At 34.8% G+C, this 15,422-nt stretch overlaps 1 long non-coding RNA gene across 1 annotated transcript; it reads left to right on the top strand.

The window, feature by feature from the left end:
- Positions 1-1,092: 1,092 nt before the first annotated feature.
- On the top strand, positions 1,093-4,519 carry LOC145585548 (uncharacterized). The gene is made up of 2 exons (XR_014100681.1): positions 1,093-1,288; positions 4,218-4,519. It is a non-coding gene; the product is annotated as an uncharacterized LOC145585548 (long non-coding RNA).
- The last annotated feature ends 10,903 nt before the right edge of the window (positions 4,520-15,422 follow it).

Here is a 15,422-nt window from a genome sequence, read left to right as displayed (position 1 = left end):
TATTTATACAACTTTATAAATTAAACTTGTTATAACAAACTAATCAAAACACTTGAGCTACTTTAGCTACGAACACTTGATCAACTTGTTTAGACAAACTTGACTGCTCACCATTAAGGACAAATTCAAAAAATAGATCGTCGCAGGGCCACCATAAGAAAAAGACAGGGCCACAAACACAATTTGCACAATAAAACAACACACACGTCAGCAAAAAGCTGAGTAATCACCACATATCAGAATATAGAGTATAATAGGATAATCAACATTACTAGCTCAATTAAATAATGTAGTTCAAAACTACATAACACATTGTACTATGAAAATAACCTTTGTCTAACTCAACCTCGAATAATAATACGAATCTTTACTCAATATATCTCATAAGAATTAAGCGTGTCATGTTTTTTTGTTATATTACCTAGCCTTGGACATGAGTAATTCGAATAACAAACCAACAAGTATAAAAACTTGAATACTCCCAATAACCAGAAAACACCTTGAGCAGACCACATATGGGCCAATTCCCACTGAAAATAAATAATAAAGATTGTACCCCATTCTTAACTCATGATTATCATCCTCTTACCAACATACCAAGGACTAAGGTATATTACACCGAGCCTTAAACCAAGAACAAAATAATCATTCTCAACCTTTTGATCTCATACATCGATCAAATAACCATTCACAAATTAATTTATAATATCTCAATATTGGCACATGCTCCCCAAATAACCACTACATCAAAAACTAGATTAGAGATCGCAAAATATAGAACGGTTACCAAAGATAGGCGTTCTCCAGAAGAATATAGAACGTATTTGTATAAGAGGCGTTCTGTATGTAAATACATATGGAACAGTTAGCATAGTTAACCGTTCTCTATTTTTTTTACTCTGAATTATCTTTAAAAAATAATTAATTATTATAGATGATATAAAACGGTCATCTTAACAACCGTTTTGTATTGTATTAATTAATTGTTTTTTTTAATTATTAGGAGGAAAAAATATACATAATAATAATTTGCCCATATTAATTAAAGGTGACTAAAAGGAATTGAAAAGCGCGCTCCTCTTTTCACTTTCATTTCACGTTCGATCACTTTCACTTTAACTACTCGTATACCTTAAAAAAATACTGCTTGTTTATTGCTTTCGAGAAACCTCCACCACTGTCATAACTTCTGTCGCTGACTGTTTTCCGCACCGCCGCACCACCGCTCCACCGCTGTACCACCGATCGCCGCATAATTTTTGAGCATCGCACCACTCCTCTGAGATAGGTTCGAATTGAATCTTCTTGTTATAGAGTAATTGAATTTTGATTATTTGTCAATTGAACTGCATGCATCATTCGAAATATGAAGGAAACATAATTAAATTAATAGTTTTCATCTATCAAATTAATTTGCAATTTGAATTTTAGGTGATTGAAAAAAACTTCAAAGTTCTAGTTTTAGGGTTAAATTCAATCGATTGTTTGTATGCAAATATTTCAGTTGAATTGCAGTAAGGTCAATCAAATTACCCTTAATTTTGTCGAATTATATTTATATCAATAGTAATCAAAATAATTTTAGCCAAATTAATCTTACCTAAGTTCAATTTAGAACCCTAATCAGATAAAGAAAGAGGGGTAGGGGAAATTCATTACCACTGGATTATTGAATTGTGCTCTATTAATTTCAAATACTCTGCAATATATTTTAGAAATATTGATTCGCTTTGATTTTCTTTCATAAAAGGGTTGGTTATGAGATCTTGTGATTGAAACTATGCACACATCTGACTATATTCTGCTTCAGAAAAGAAAAGGCAGCAGTTCATTATTTCCCCTTCTTACATTTAACCACTTTTGTTTGCTTGTGAGATTTCTATGTTAGCAAAAATGGATGTGTGGTATGTTTAGATTGGTAAGTTGTTTCGTATATCTTCACATAGAACTAGGAGTCTAGGAGAACCGCTGAACATGGAAAGTTTCAATTTGATTAAACGATAGTCATAATATTTCTGCTTTCTGAATAAGTTGTCCCTTCTTCCACGTAACAGATTGTTAATTTGATTCATGTGAAAGTGTGGATGCATCAAAGTGCTTCAATTAGTGTTTCGGAATATTGTGGTTTCCCTGTCATTTCTATTGTTCTTGGAAATTTTTCTTGTTGACATCTCTTGCTTCATAGATAAGCCACATGTAAATTAAATGACATTGTTTAAGAAAACTAATTTAATTGACCTTTTAGGACTTTTCCTGTCTGAAGACGATCTCTAACAATATACGTAGTATGATAATTTCACTATTTAACAATTAACATTTATTATTCATGAAAACATTTTAGTTATGTAGTCTGCCTAAAATGAACTTACAATAAGTGTAGGCTATTACCCAGGTGGTATGTTTGTACAGATTTACAATTATATTAGAGAATACTATTTAAAGTTACTTTGGGGCAATGATGTAGCCAGTTAAAGAATGTATTTTCTAGAAGGAGACACTGTATTGGAAAATCCAAGACGACTCGTGTCTTTTGCAATAAGAAGTGCATGATCTATGAATTGTCTTGCTAGAGGAACGTCATATATTATCTGCTCTTGGATAACAAGAGCAAATCTCCTGAGAAGAGCATAGATTTGGCTTTGTACTCAGCTTCAGGGGGAATGTATGGGTTTTTGGGGGTGAAATTGATTGGGGATGGGAGGAGTTTGAGGTTAGTGAAGTGTGCTGTGATTGATTGTAGGTTTCCAATTTCGTCGATTTGCCTTTCGTTTGGGTTTATGATCTTGGGGGAGATGAGAGGGGTTCGGGTTTTTCCATTGCGTGTATTGGTGAAAGGGAGGGTTGGGAGTAAAAGGAGGTTGATAGTAGTGAGAGGGAAGGGTGAGAATTCGAATGCTGAGGAGCGGGAGGTTAGTGTGAAAGCCAAGGGGCAGAATTCCACTGCGCCGAATGGGGATTTTACAGACCACTCAGCTCCTGCAAGTACTGACCCTTTAGCAGCAGCAGCAGGTTCAGACTTTATGAAAGGGTCTGGTTTCTTAGCAGCAGCAACAACTGGTTGTGTTGTATTTTTTTTTTGTGAAACCAAGCTAGGAATAGATTAATTAACAGATAAAGAGTCCATCAACACATAAGGAGCAACATCTTGGGGACAATGATTCTCCTAAATTTGTTCAACTCCAAATGGAATAATCCTAGCTAGAGCATGAGCTACATAATTTCGTTTTCAGCTTACATGTTTCCAATTAACAAAATCAAAGCTAGAGCATAACGAGAGAATATCTTCCAATACTGTGTCAATGTCAGCAGAATGGATAGCACCCTTGGACAGCCTATCAACCACTACCTAGCAGTCATTAAGCACTAATCCAATACTGACCCTTTAGCAGCAGCTCTTTTTTTTTTTTTTTTTTTTTGTTTTTTCAAAGGGATTTTCTCATAAGTGGGAGTGGGGCACCCTTTTTTTGGCTTCATATTCGTAGTTTTGGCTCCATTCTTGATTTATTAATTTATTTTTATATTATTTTGGGGGTGTTTTTTTTTTTTTTTTGGATTTATCAATTATGCAACATTTATTGGTTAATGACTTAATGCGGTGAATTTTGTTTTGGATGTGCACTTTAAATCAATAAAGATATTGATTATTTAGCTAATTGCTTTTTTTTTTTTTTTTTTTTTTTTTTAACTAGTAGAGTTTGGTTATATTAAATAGAAGAACTTGTGTCTTAATGCTAAGCTAGTTAACTCGAATAGTAGTGCTCAACGAAATTCAATTATAACTGTAATGATACTGAAGGCACATAAAGAGATCAAATTGTTATTATGATTTGAAATTTGTTACTTCTTTGTATTCCGAATCTTTGTTGTTGCTATCATGACTTCATGAGATATTGTGTAAATGCTTGCACGATCTGTTACTCTTGCTTGTTTGGTTGTGCCTTGTTGGCATCTTAGGATGTATACCTATGTTGTTGACTGAGGCTTATTTGTTATCCATGCCCCACAGTGACACTCTATTTTGAACTTCTGTTTTTGAATTTTCTGTATCACCACGACAAACTGTTAATCTATTCAGCATCCATTCTGATTGATTTGCAAAAATAACAATAGCCACCAATTTTTAGTAATTCTATGTATCATTGTGCAATATCCTTAAATGTAGACCAATTTATTGTATATTATTAACTAATATGTATGTATTTTACATTGTTTTGTAGTATTTTAAGCAAGTTCCTCGTACATATTCTCAACAAATGATTGACGAGCTTAGGGAAAGGTGGATTTCATACGTTACCGAATACCATCAACCAAATGACGACGACGATGATTTATGTGAATTGTAGACAACATGGTATTGGTATATTTTGGGGCATCAATTTTTTTTAATCAACATTAACTAGAAAGGTTTTTTAATATTTAACTCACATATTTGTTTGTATAGAACAAATTTTGTATGAATGATTCAATTTAATTGTGGTTGGATGTTTTAAATTATATATATGAAGTATATTTTGATGGCTTTCGTCGTATCTGGAAATATTTTTGTTAATTTTATTATACAGTTATATTGCACATACAAGATATTGGATTTATTTTACATAGGAAATGTGAAGATTTTCTTACAGGATATATAAATTTACAAGATATTAAACAAGAATACAGGTCTAAAATGAAATACAAAAATAATTCAGATTATTAAAATACAGGAATAATACGGTATAAAATACGTAGAGGGGTAATTCGAATAATTATATACATATGGTCGGATTTTTTTTTTTAAAAAATAATAAAATTAGAGAACTGTTATCTAACTTAACCGTTCTCTATTGTAATGCAATATAGAACGGTTAAGTAGCCTATACCGTTCTGTATTCCTTCCTTGGTGTACGAATTTAAGAAGGGAAAAGAGAACGGTTGTGACTAACAACCGTTCTCTATTTGTTATTATATAAAACGCCTTCACGACCCGTTCTCTATACTTTATACATCGCTTAGCAGAAGAACGCCCCTAAGGCGATCTATAAAGCCTATTATAACAGTTCTCTAAGGCCTTTTTTGTAGTAGTGAACATAACAATTCGATTCATAAATATCTCGACTCTTAGGGCAATTAAACTAGTTCCCAAAATTAATCAAATCTTAACCCAAAAATAATACTCTGCATTAACAACCCTAAAACCTCAAGAACAATACTCCCTAGAACAACAACATTAAAACCTTCAAATTATAACACAATCAATATAATCAATAATGCAACAAAATAATACGACAGTTAAATCAAATATCACAACATATTAACAATATATGCAATAATTGATCATATGAATAAAAATTATATAAACCTACACATAATAAGACGAATTATACCAAAGCCAACTCCAAGAAGATTTCGTGTGATTACTAATCTAATAGAAAGGCGCAATACCCGCAATTACACATGACATGATTACTCCAAACCTTCTACTGCTTGATCACTACTATGCGGATGACTCAAAATTTTGGAACAAAAAAAATTAGTTTGACCAATTGATGATCATGAACAAATTAAAGAATACGTATTCTAAAGATTAATAGCACATATGGGACATGTGGCTGCTACTTAAACCCCAGGAACATAATGGAGTTAAGAGATTCATATCAAAACGGCTGTACAATTTTGTTTATCAAAAACTTAGGTTAAAATAGTTTATATACCCTTATGAATATAAAGTCCTATTAAATTAAAATAGGGTTTTAAAACTTTTCGAACTCTAAATTAAAAATATGAGATTAGTAAAGTTATTTAATAAATAAAAATAAACTATATTTTTATAAAATATATTATATAAAATCATAAAATATTCGGGTATTACAATCTACCCTCCTTAAAACAAGTTTCGTCCCCGAAACTTAAAATAGAAAATTTTAGGGTATTACAATCTACCCTCCTTAAAACAAGTTTCGTCCCAAAACTTAAAGTAGAAAAAAAAATTGTAAATTTGAAATAGAGTAAAAACTAAACCAAACTTTTGCTTATAAAATGTATAGATAGAGTACTAAAATATTAGGGGTATTACACAATCAATTTTTGTTGAATAAAAGTTGTTTTGTTCGACAACTTCCACATCTTAGGGAACGTCGTCCAAGATTGCTTCGCCTTGAGCTATCTTCTCAAATTGGGTGACAACTTTCACATTCTAGGGAATGTTGTCAAAGACCACTATGCCTTGAGTCGTCTTTAAAAAATTTCTCATTTCCTCGCCTTGGAAGTGATAGTTTTGCATGTCTTTGAAAACTTGCGTCTTCTGCCTTAGATCTTTGTAAAGATCACTTGTCCGTCTAGGACTTAGTGCACCTTCATCTATGATTTAGACTACAGGACTTTGATTATGTTTTTCTTAGGGTTGACCTAAGGTTTGTTGTGCTTGACACTATGATTGCTTTGACTTGAGGTTGACTCAAGGTTTAGTGATTGACTGACTTGAGGTTGACTCAATGTGTTTTGACACGTGTGTGTAGACTCACCTCGATGTGATATGATACGACATGACTTCACGTAAATGACTCATGTGTGCATTGTTTTGTAATGTGTTTGACTCAAAATGCAGAAAAGCAAAAAATTTCCGTCATTTTTGTGGAGGGTAGAGACTTTCTCTCGAAAAAGAAAGATGTGAAAAAGAATTGAAGCAAGTGTAAGTGTTTGTAGTGCATGTTGAATAAGCTTAATCAAGTGTATGCATTCATCGTTGTATCTGATGGTACAAGGATTGTAACATCCTAGGTTGTCTCGATTGATGACTCAATGATGAAAGTATTTAGGTAACTTAGGCACAGAGGCTAAGTACTTCATACTTTGTAATGCAATGATGATTACAAGCGATGAGTGATTTTGTTATAACAAGGCGTACTTCGACGTTGTGTTAAGATTTCATGACAAAGGGTTCCTAAAGGAAGGATTATTTGGTCATGTATCTGGGATGTGTGTGAAAGTGGCACTACGGTTAAGTCGCAAGAGCTAAGTGTATGGAAAAGTATTTTGAAAAGTGTCAAATGATGGTGACTCTTAGGCTGGGTAGGCTAATGATGTAGGGATCAAGCCCCCAATTCTAGCTCTAAATGGATAGGAATGAGCATTGGAGATCCCTTGATATGATCACGTGTGAATATAAATATGAATGTGAATGCATTTTTAGTACGGTCGCACCTCGATGTGAGGTTGCCTACATATCCGTTAGGAATCAGGCCGAACGTAGCTCTAGTTGAACCTCGCACAAGTTTGTGTATACCTCAAATAAGGTCTTTTAAGGGTTGTCATGTGGTTAGGCTAAAGGTTGAAGAAGAAGGAGATAAAGGCTCAAGACCCTAAATAAGCCCCCAAGGTGTTTAACCTTGCATTTAAATCTTTGTATTTGTATTCTTTGATTTCTCACTTTTAAACTCTCTTGTTTATTACTTTTGCTCTCGTCTTTATTTTTGATTTTGCATTTATATTTTTTTTTATTTGAATATTTTTTTGATAAGTGTGGGTAATCCCGATCATGCGGTCTATCACTCACTTAGCATTCATGTTTCTCAGGCACGGTGTTAAGCACTCGGTAAGAGACGCAATATGAGACGTGTTCATTCAAAGACATGTTCATATCAATGACATTGGAACACTTGCCCTTTTGCACACTTTTTTGCTTATTATATTTTTATCTTTTGAAATTTTTGTAATATCACTAAAGCTTTTATTTGTAAGTTGTATAAGTTGCACACTCTCTCATTCCAAGGTTAAGTAGATATGGGTTGAAAAAAGAAAGGTCTATCGTTAGATAAGGCTCAAAGTGGCTTATCAAGAAAGCATTTATATGTGAAAGGTGAAGATGATACAATATGGATACAAGGGGTGCCTCAAATCATTAGTATACCTTGTGCTTAGTCCGACATGAATTTTTTTTCTTTTTTTTTTTTATTGCAATGCAATGCGATGATCATATGCAAGGAAAGAAATACTCATATTATTAAAAGGAAAAAGAAAAAAACCTACAAAATAAAATCTAAGGAAAATAAAAGGTGTCTATGCTAGAATTTTTGGGAAAGAAGAAATAAAGAAAAGAAAAAAAAAGAGGTCACGAAATCTTGTCTTGAAGCCCACCTCGTGTCTTGTGCTTTATCATCATTCGACCTTCTTGCCAGATGGAGGTATGGGAAGCTTGTTATTATCGATCAAATATTGGATGACCTCCTTTAGCTTCCAACAACTCTCGGTTGTATGCCCTCTACCTTGATGGTACTTGCAATGAGTGTAAGAATCCCAGTTGGGTGACTTGTTTTTGGGCGCTGGATCTTGCAAAGGTCCAATAGGAGTGATAAGTCCCTTGGCATGGAGTCAATCAAAAGTGGTGTCATAGTTCATCCCAATAGGGATGATCTTTCCTTAGTTGCTTCTTAGGTATTTGGTTATCCATGGTAAGACTTCGTTAAGGTTGAATGTACTAACATTGTTGCTAGAGTAGGTGTTTTCGGAAGAAGAATGATTATCGTTCTTCTTTCCTTTCCAGCCACTGTTTTTACTATGGTTAGTAGCTTTCTGTTTTGCAAGATCGTCTTTGATATCAAAACCTATGTCATAGACAACTTTAAAAGTGTTTAAATTGCATTGATATTTTAGGTACCTTTGGTACTTGTCTTGGAGGTTCTTGATGAACATCCTCACAGATTCCTTTTTAGTAGGGAGTTCAACCATCTTAGCGGAAGTCTCTCTCCACTTGTTGAAGAAAGAAGTAAAACCTTCATTCTCCTTTTGCTTCAACATTTTAATTTCTCTATGAACACTTTCAACCTGAACGTTACACTTGTATCTATCTATGAAAGTGTTTATTATGGCATCCCAAGAAGAGGTCTTCTCTTTTTCAAGGGAAACGAAGCATTGCTGACAAACGATTTCTTAAAGATAATGAAAACAGTGAACGGAAACCTTCCTATCAATCCCTTGAATATTCATTATTGTTTCAAAGACTCTTAAGTGGAAGTAGAGGTTGTCAATTGGCTTGAACTTAGGGATGTCATTGGCATTGAACTTCCGCGGAAGAAGTTCCTTGTCCACTAAGACCCTTTGTGAGCTAATCTCTTGAAACTTATAGTCATTGGAAACTTTCTTAAGGCTTTCTTCCATGTGCTCAAGCTGTCGTTGCTTGCTAGGATCGTTAACTTGAAGAACAAAAGTCTTCACCATCTCAGTTAGACTGTTCATGTTTTGCCTTAAATCATCGACATCTTGTTGAGAAGCCATTAATACAAACTTTTTCCTGTGTCTAATGGGTTTGTCTAAGAGTAGTACTTGAATGAAGGTGTTGTCCTTAATCAAGCACCCATCTCTTCTTGACCAAGTACTGCGGAAAAGTTATGGATAATTTTTGTTAATTATTTGACTCAAACTCTATTCAACATGTGTGGATGAGAAAAGAGTGTAGTGAGGTGAATGATGTATGAAGGAAGCATATAGAGAGTGGAAAGATGATGTTGATGGAGTAATGTGGAAGAATTTAGGAATAGAGTAGACCCCTAACTCAAATGACGGAAAGAGCGACTCATGCATGAGCCTAAGACATGGTCATAGTGTTAAAAGAGTATGTACAAAGTGTGTGAATTCTTTGTGAGTGTAAATGATATAGTCAAGACTCGTGTCATGACCATGGGGCTAGACTATGTGACTAGACTCAAACAAAGACTAAGTTAAGACTTGTGTAAGACCATAGGGCTATGTGCTTATACTCAATTAAGGACTAAATATGACTTCTACCATCAATAAACTGATTAATTAGACTCAGTGTGAATACTCAAGCAAGAAACTGGACCATCACGCAAACAATGGGACTTTCGCGGCGCGACATTTCTATCGTGCCGCGCCGGACACTAGCGTGTCGCGCCACAGGCCAAACCTTGCCGTCATTGCTGAAACGTTGGTCTGGGCATGTTTCTAGTGTTCTACCTTAGAGGAAAAGTCTTATAGCCATACTAAGTCGGGTTCGATCAATTTATTTAGACTTTAATTACTCATATTAATTGGTTAATTAATTAAGCAAAGTCCTTTAGTTATTAATTAGTTTATTTAGACTCAATCACAAGACAAATAAACGGTTAGTGTAAATATGCGCAAGCAAGAGATGCACAAGTAGTCAAGTAAGCAAAATATGATGCAATGAGTTTGCAACCTAACCATGGTTCTAGTTCTCTAAAGTTCAAGGATAAGGGTTAGTTAAAGAGGGTCCATGGTTATGAGTTTGGATACATTACGCGAAAGCCTTACCTCTGGAAGGGTCGGATGGGACCCCGCAAGTTAAACTTGCTTCCATGGTTTAGTGAATTCACAAACTCGGATGTATCCTTCTTGCCATGAGAGTTCGATTGGGTAGATGTAGCGTGAATTCCCAGAGGGTTATGGCCATACGTAGAACACATATGGGTTCAGAAAAGTGAGAAAAACTTAATAAGGAAGTAGAATCAAGCAAATTGTACTAAAACCGATTGAAACAAGAAGGTAGAATTCTGGCTCGGTATTAGAAGAACTTAGTTCGAGACAACAAGGCCTGTCGCGAGATGATGAGCTTGTCGCAACGCGACATTGCTATCGCGTAGAGATAGTGTCATCGCACTGCGACGAGCACTGTTTTCTCAACGCCAGTTCCTACATGCCTCAACAGCTTTATGTTCTTAAATTTTCCAATTTTTCGTAGGGATATTTCGATCCTAGTTGTGAAAGATATTTCCCATATTTCCTACGTATAAAGATCCTATTTTTTTGACGCATTACGGATTGTCTATCCAATGCAAATCTTTTTTACGCTTATTCCAATAATGTCAATCAAAATTACGCACGTGAAAACTTAGAACTTTTCGAGTCTCATCCACTCATTCTAAATTATTGCCAAAGTAAATTTTAGGAATTAAAATAGAAATTCTCCTTAGTGGAGTCGCCAAAAATTGTAGGAAATATTTCAAGCATCCCACACTTGAGCCCCATTGTGATCATACACTTAAGTATAGTGGCGTCCAAAGGGAAGAAAGCTAGAGCAAAAGAGTCGCCAACAAATTTTAGGAACTTGTAAACCGTTCACAAGGTGAAGGATACACCCCTTCACAATCCATGAGATCGCTAACTCCATAGTGGTCTTGAACCATGACTGGATATTCAAGGAAGAATGTACAAATCCAACCTAAAAGAGTTTTAACCTGCCCTAAAATAGACATTTACTTTATTCTTCTCATATTCATGTGCGCATTCTAACTAACATACAATCAATATATTAATCCTAATCCTGTTAAATCTATGTTGGTTGAATATTAATGCACAAACAAACGTATTATTGGTGATCATTTGAATTATAATCACATTAGCCTAAACAAGATTATTTATTATCTTATTAAGCGTGATTACATGTACAAATTCCCTTTAATCCTACAAGAGAGGGCGTGATCAAGCAATAACAATAATAATAATAATAATAATAATAATAAAAATAATAATAATAATAATAATAATAATAATAATAATAATAATAATAATAATAATAATAATAATAATAATAATAATAATAATAATAATAATAATAATAATAATAATTGGTCCAACAATCATCATAATAATCTCAATCTCATGAAAGCATAACAATATTAGCAGGATCCTAGGCATGATACTAATAAGATTAATAGCGAATCCTAACATTTACAATTGGAAAACTAGGTCGTTATTTAATTCTCCTTTGGTCAAACTAACTTTATAAATACTTAACAAACCTTATACAAGTATGCGGTAAGTCAAGGGTCGAACCCAAAGGAATGAGTAGGAACTATGCTATAGTCTATTGTCAAGCTAAATCGAAGAATATCAATTGTTGTGGTTGGTAACTAGAATATCAAGAAGATAGACAAATCAAAGAATTCAATCAATATGCTAAACACTAGGGATATAGGTTCCACATGCAAGCTCAATGATTATGCTAATTGATAGATCGCTCAATTGATTCAAATATTACAAGGAACAACCAATAGTTGCAATAAAAGGAATCAAAAGGCTATCTCCTATAAACCAAGCTAGGGTTCACTATGAATGGCTAACAAGGAGAATCACAATCAAATTCAATCAATTAAAGCAATTCTCAAATCAAGGGTTCATGTCATTGAAATATGCAATGCAATCTAGATTAATCTTATAGGTTGATCACTCTTAGTCTAATTAATCACATGCACAACTATGTAAACCAATTTAATTGCAACAATTCAATCAATCAATGATCATCAACTATCAAAAATCATCAATCAAGCATGCTTCCCCTTCTCCCTAGCAACTAATCTACTCACTAATCATGGTGAAATTGAAAGACAAAACAAATTCAATCACAAACATATATTCATTTCAAGCTAAATCAAAAGGAAAATCAATCAATCAACAAATTCTCAAACCTAAATCAAAATTCAAACCAAACATTCAAACATTAAAGAAAATTGCAATTGAAGTAAATTCAAAGGAAAGAAATCTCACAAACTTTCATTGATATGAAGAAGAAATCCAAACTTGATTGAAGCAATGTTGTAATACAAATCAAAATCCAAGAATTCCAATCTCTACTTTCTCTCTAACTTCTCTCTTGTTTCTCTCTCTAAAAACTAAGAAAATGAAAGATTATCTAAACGTTAGACTTCAAAAGGAATTACAAGAGTATTTATAGACAAAGAAGAAAAACTGATCGGCCGCGCCCTCTCCAAGAACATCCCGCGGGCGCGGAGAAATGGGTATGGATCCCATAACTAAATCCGCGGGCAATCTGGGCAAGACCCGCGCCCACAACGAATACCCCCGCGCCCGCAGCTAAGGGCGCGACAGATGCCCTGTTCCCAAGTAAAAACAGGGGGTCGCGATCTCTCCAAAGGGAGCAGTCTCTCCAGATTCTTCGCGCCCGCGGCTAGGGCGCGGAGTGTTCTTGCCAAAAATCATCAATTTGCTGCACTTTATCCTCGCCCGCGACAATAGGCAAATGTAGAGCGCCCTCTCCGTGCCTTCTCCAAGCCCTCTCCAAGGAGTTTGCTTCTTCTCTGCTTAGCGCTTTTTGCCCTTCTTGATTCCTTTGCAAAGCCAACTCCTTAAGCACCTACAAAAGTAACCAAAGAGAGAAAATATAAGAGAAAAAGAGCAATCTAAAAGGGAAACACGAAGAAAACTACATAAAGGAAAGTAAAACACGAAGAAAGAAGATATAGAGAAACTAAAGGAGAAAAGACCAAAATGATAAAAGAAAACTATGAGAAATAGGGTGAAAATACCTTAAAAGACTACCCTATGAGTGCCATAAATGACACTCATCAAATTCCCCCAAGCTAGACTTTTTCTCGTCTCGAGCAAAGAAAAAGCTAAAAAGGAATAAGGAGGGCTTATTTAGAAAAGAAAAAGAGAGAAAAATAATATACACTAACAACTCACTAACGTAGGAATCACAGTTGTTTTTAGCTACAACAAGCCCTTTAAACCCCAAAGTCGCCTATGAGGACAAGTGAGGTCTCGTAAGGGTTTCCTACGAGCTTAACCCACAAATCTTTGAAATAAAACAAGGCAAAATCATTTACAAGAAAAAGAAGGCAAAACAAGTATTCAAACAAATAGCTCTTGATAAGGACCTTCACAAACGATCAAATGCAAATGAATGAACACTTTTCTATATGAAATGGGTATGCATGCTTCAAGATATTCACAATTGATTGAAACATAAGGTATGCTAAGCGTAGAGAACTAATGAGGCGCAATCCACTTTCATCCCAACCAATCTAGCCGCGTTCTCCCTATGGCTTCAAATCTTCCCTTAGTAAGCGTCTCTATTGTCCCTCGAAGGAACCGAAAAAGAGTAAAATTTGAGTGTTCTCGACATCTTGACCTTGCATCCCTTTTCCTTAGGCTTTAACTCATAATGCCCTCCCTCGGTATATGACTCAACCACTAGGTCAAAAGGACTTTCCCAAAGGTTGTAACGTAAGGGCAAAAGGTTAGGGGTAGGCTAAAAAATTAAAATTTGGTGGTACACCTAGGTTATTGATCCGTGCCATTTATGGGCGCGGGCTTGGGCCGCGGGCGCGGCTATCGGGGTGTCCGTTCCCCTCCGCGGGCGCGGCCGATTTCTCCGCGGGCGCGGGTTTCTGGGTTTTTTACGATTTTAAGCTTCTTTTCTCCTTTTGTTTATATAGTTTTTGGTTTCCTTTATTCTTTATTCATGTAATTCTCTAGTTTTAGAATAGTTTTCTCTCTCTTAGGTTGAGAGCTTCTCTCTCTAGATTAGGCTAGATTAGGAGTAGTTTTAGAGAGAGAAAGTGAGGAATTTCAATGGTGATTGAGAGATTGAAGATGCAAGTGTGACAATTGTGTTGGAGATCTTCTTAATTATCAATGAGCATTTCTAAACTCTATCTCATTCAATTGCTTTGTTTAATTTGATGTTTGTTTGGTTTGATTTTGATATTTGATGTTTGATTAGAGTAATTGTTCTTGATATTTTGTTGATTCTTGTTCTCTATAGTTGATAGTTGATTTGATGATGTTGTTTGAGTAGTTGTTGGCTAGGAATTGGGTGAAACTTGTATGATTGATTAATTGTGATTAATTTTGGAATTGTGTTGATTAATTGTTGAGATTAAAGTGATTAGTGAAGGTTTGCATGTGTGTAATTCAATTTGGCCTTGAGAATTATGCTAGATTGCATTGTAATTGCTAATGACATGAACAATTGATTTAGGAATTGAAATTATCAATTGGTTTTGATTGTGATTCTCTTAGTTTGTTATTCATAGTGAACCCTAGCTTAACAATTAGGAGATAGCTCTTTGATTCCTATTGATTGCTCTTATCATTTAGTCCTCACAACCTTTGATTGGCATGCTCTTCCCAAGTTGTTGCAATTGACATGATTACTTGTTGATCCCCGTTCCTAGTGTTTTATTTCCTTGCTTACTTGTTTTGTTAGTTGTTAGTATTCTCTCTTACCTTCGTCTTCGACCTAGCTTAGGCACATAATTGAAAGTGCTTGAACATTACCGTTCCTTTGGGTTCGACCCTTGACTTGCCTCTATACTCGTATTTAGGTTTGTTAAGTGTTTATAAATTTAGTTTGACCGAGGGAAGATTAGATAACGACCTAGTTTTCCCCTCGTCAAAATGGCGCCGTTGCTGGGGAACGGTGTCTTTGTTTGAGTGTTTTTGATTGCTTGAGTCTAGGTCTTTGTGTATATTTTTACTTTTATTTGATTTTTGTTTGTTTTGTGAAAAAAAAAATGGCATGTCTATCATTTCCTCAATATAGCAATGAGTCTTTTTGTGAATATTTCGTTAGACTTGAGGGATTTTTGGACTATAATTGTTGTAATATTTGGGAGGCTTGTGAGATTTGTTATTTTGGTTTGAACGAGCAAACTAGGGATGAA

The sequence above is a fragment of the Chenopodium album genome, chromosome 2 (assembly GCF_948465745.1).
Source record: "Chenopodium album chromosome 2, dcCheAlbu1.1, whole genome shotgun sequence".
In the NCBI taxonomy this organism is placed as follows: Eukaryota; Viridiplantae; Streptophyta; class Magnoliopsida; order Caryophyllales; family Amaranthaceae; genus Chenopodium; species Chenopodium album.
Note: the sequence above shows the minus strand (reverse complement) of the source record. Positions and strands in the feature narration are given on the sequence as shown.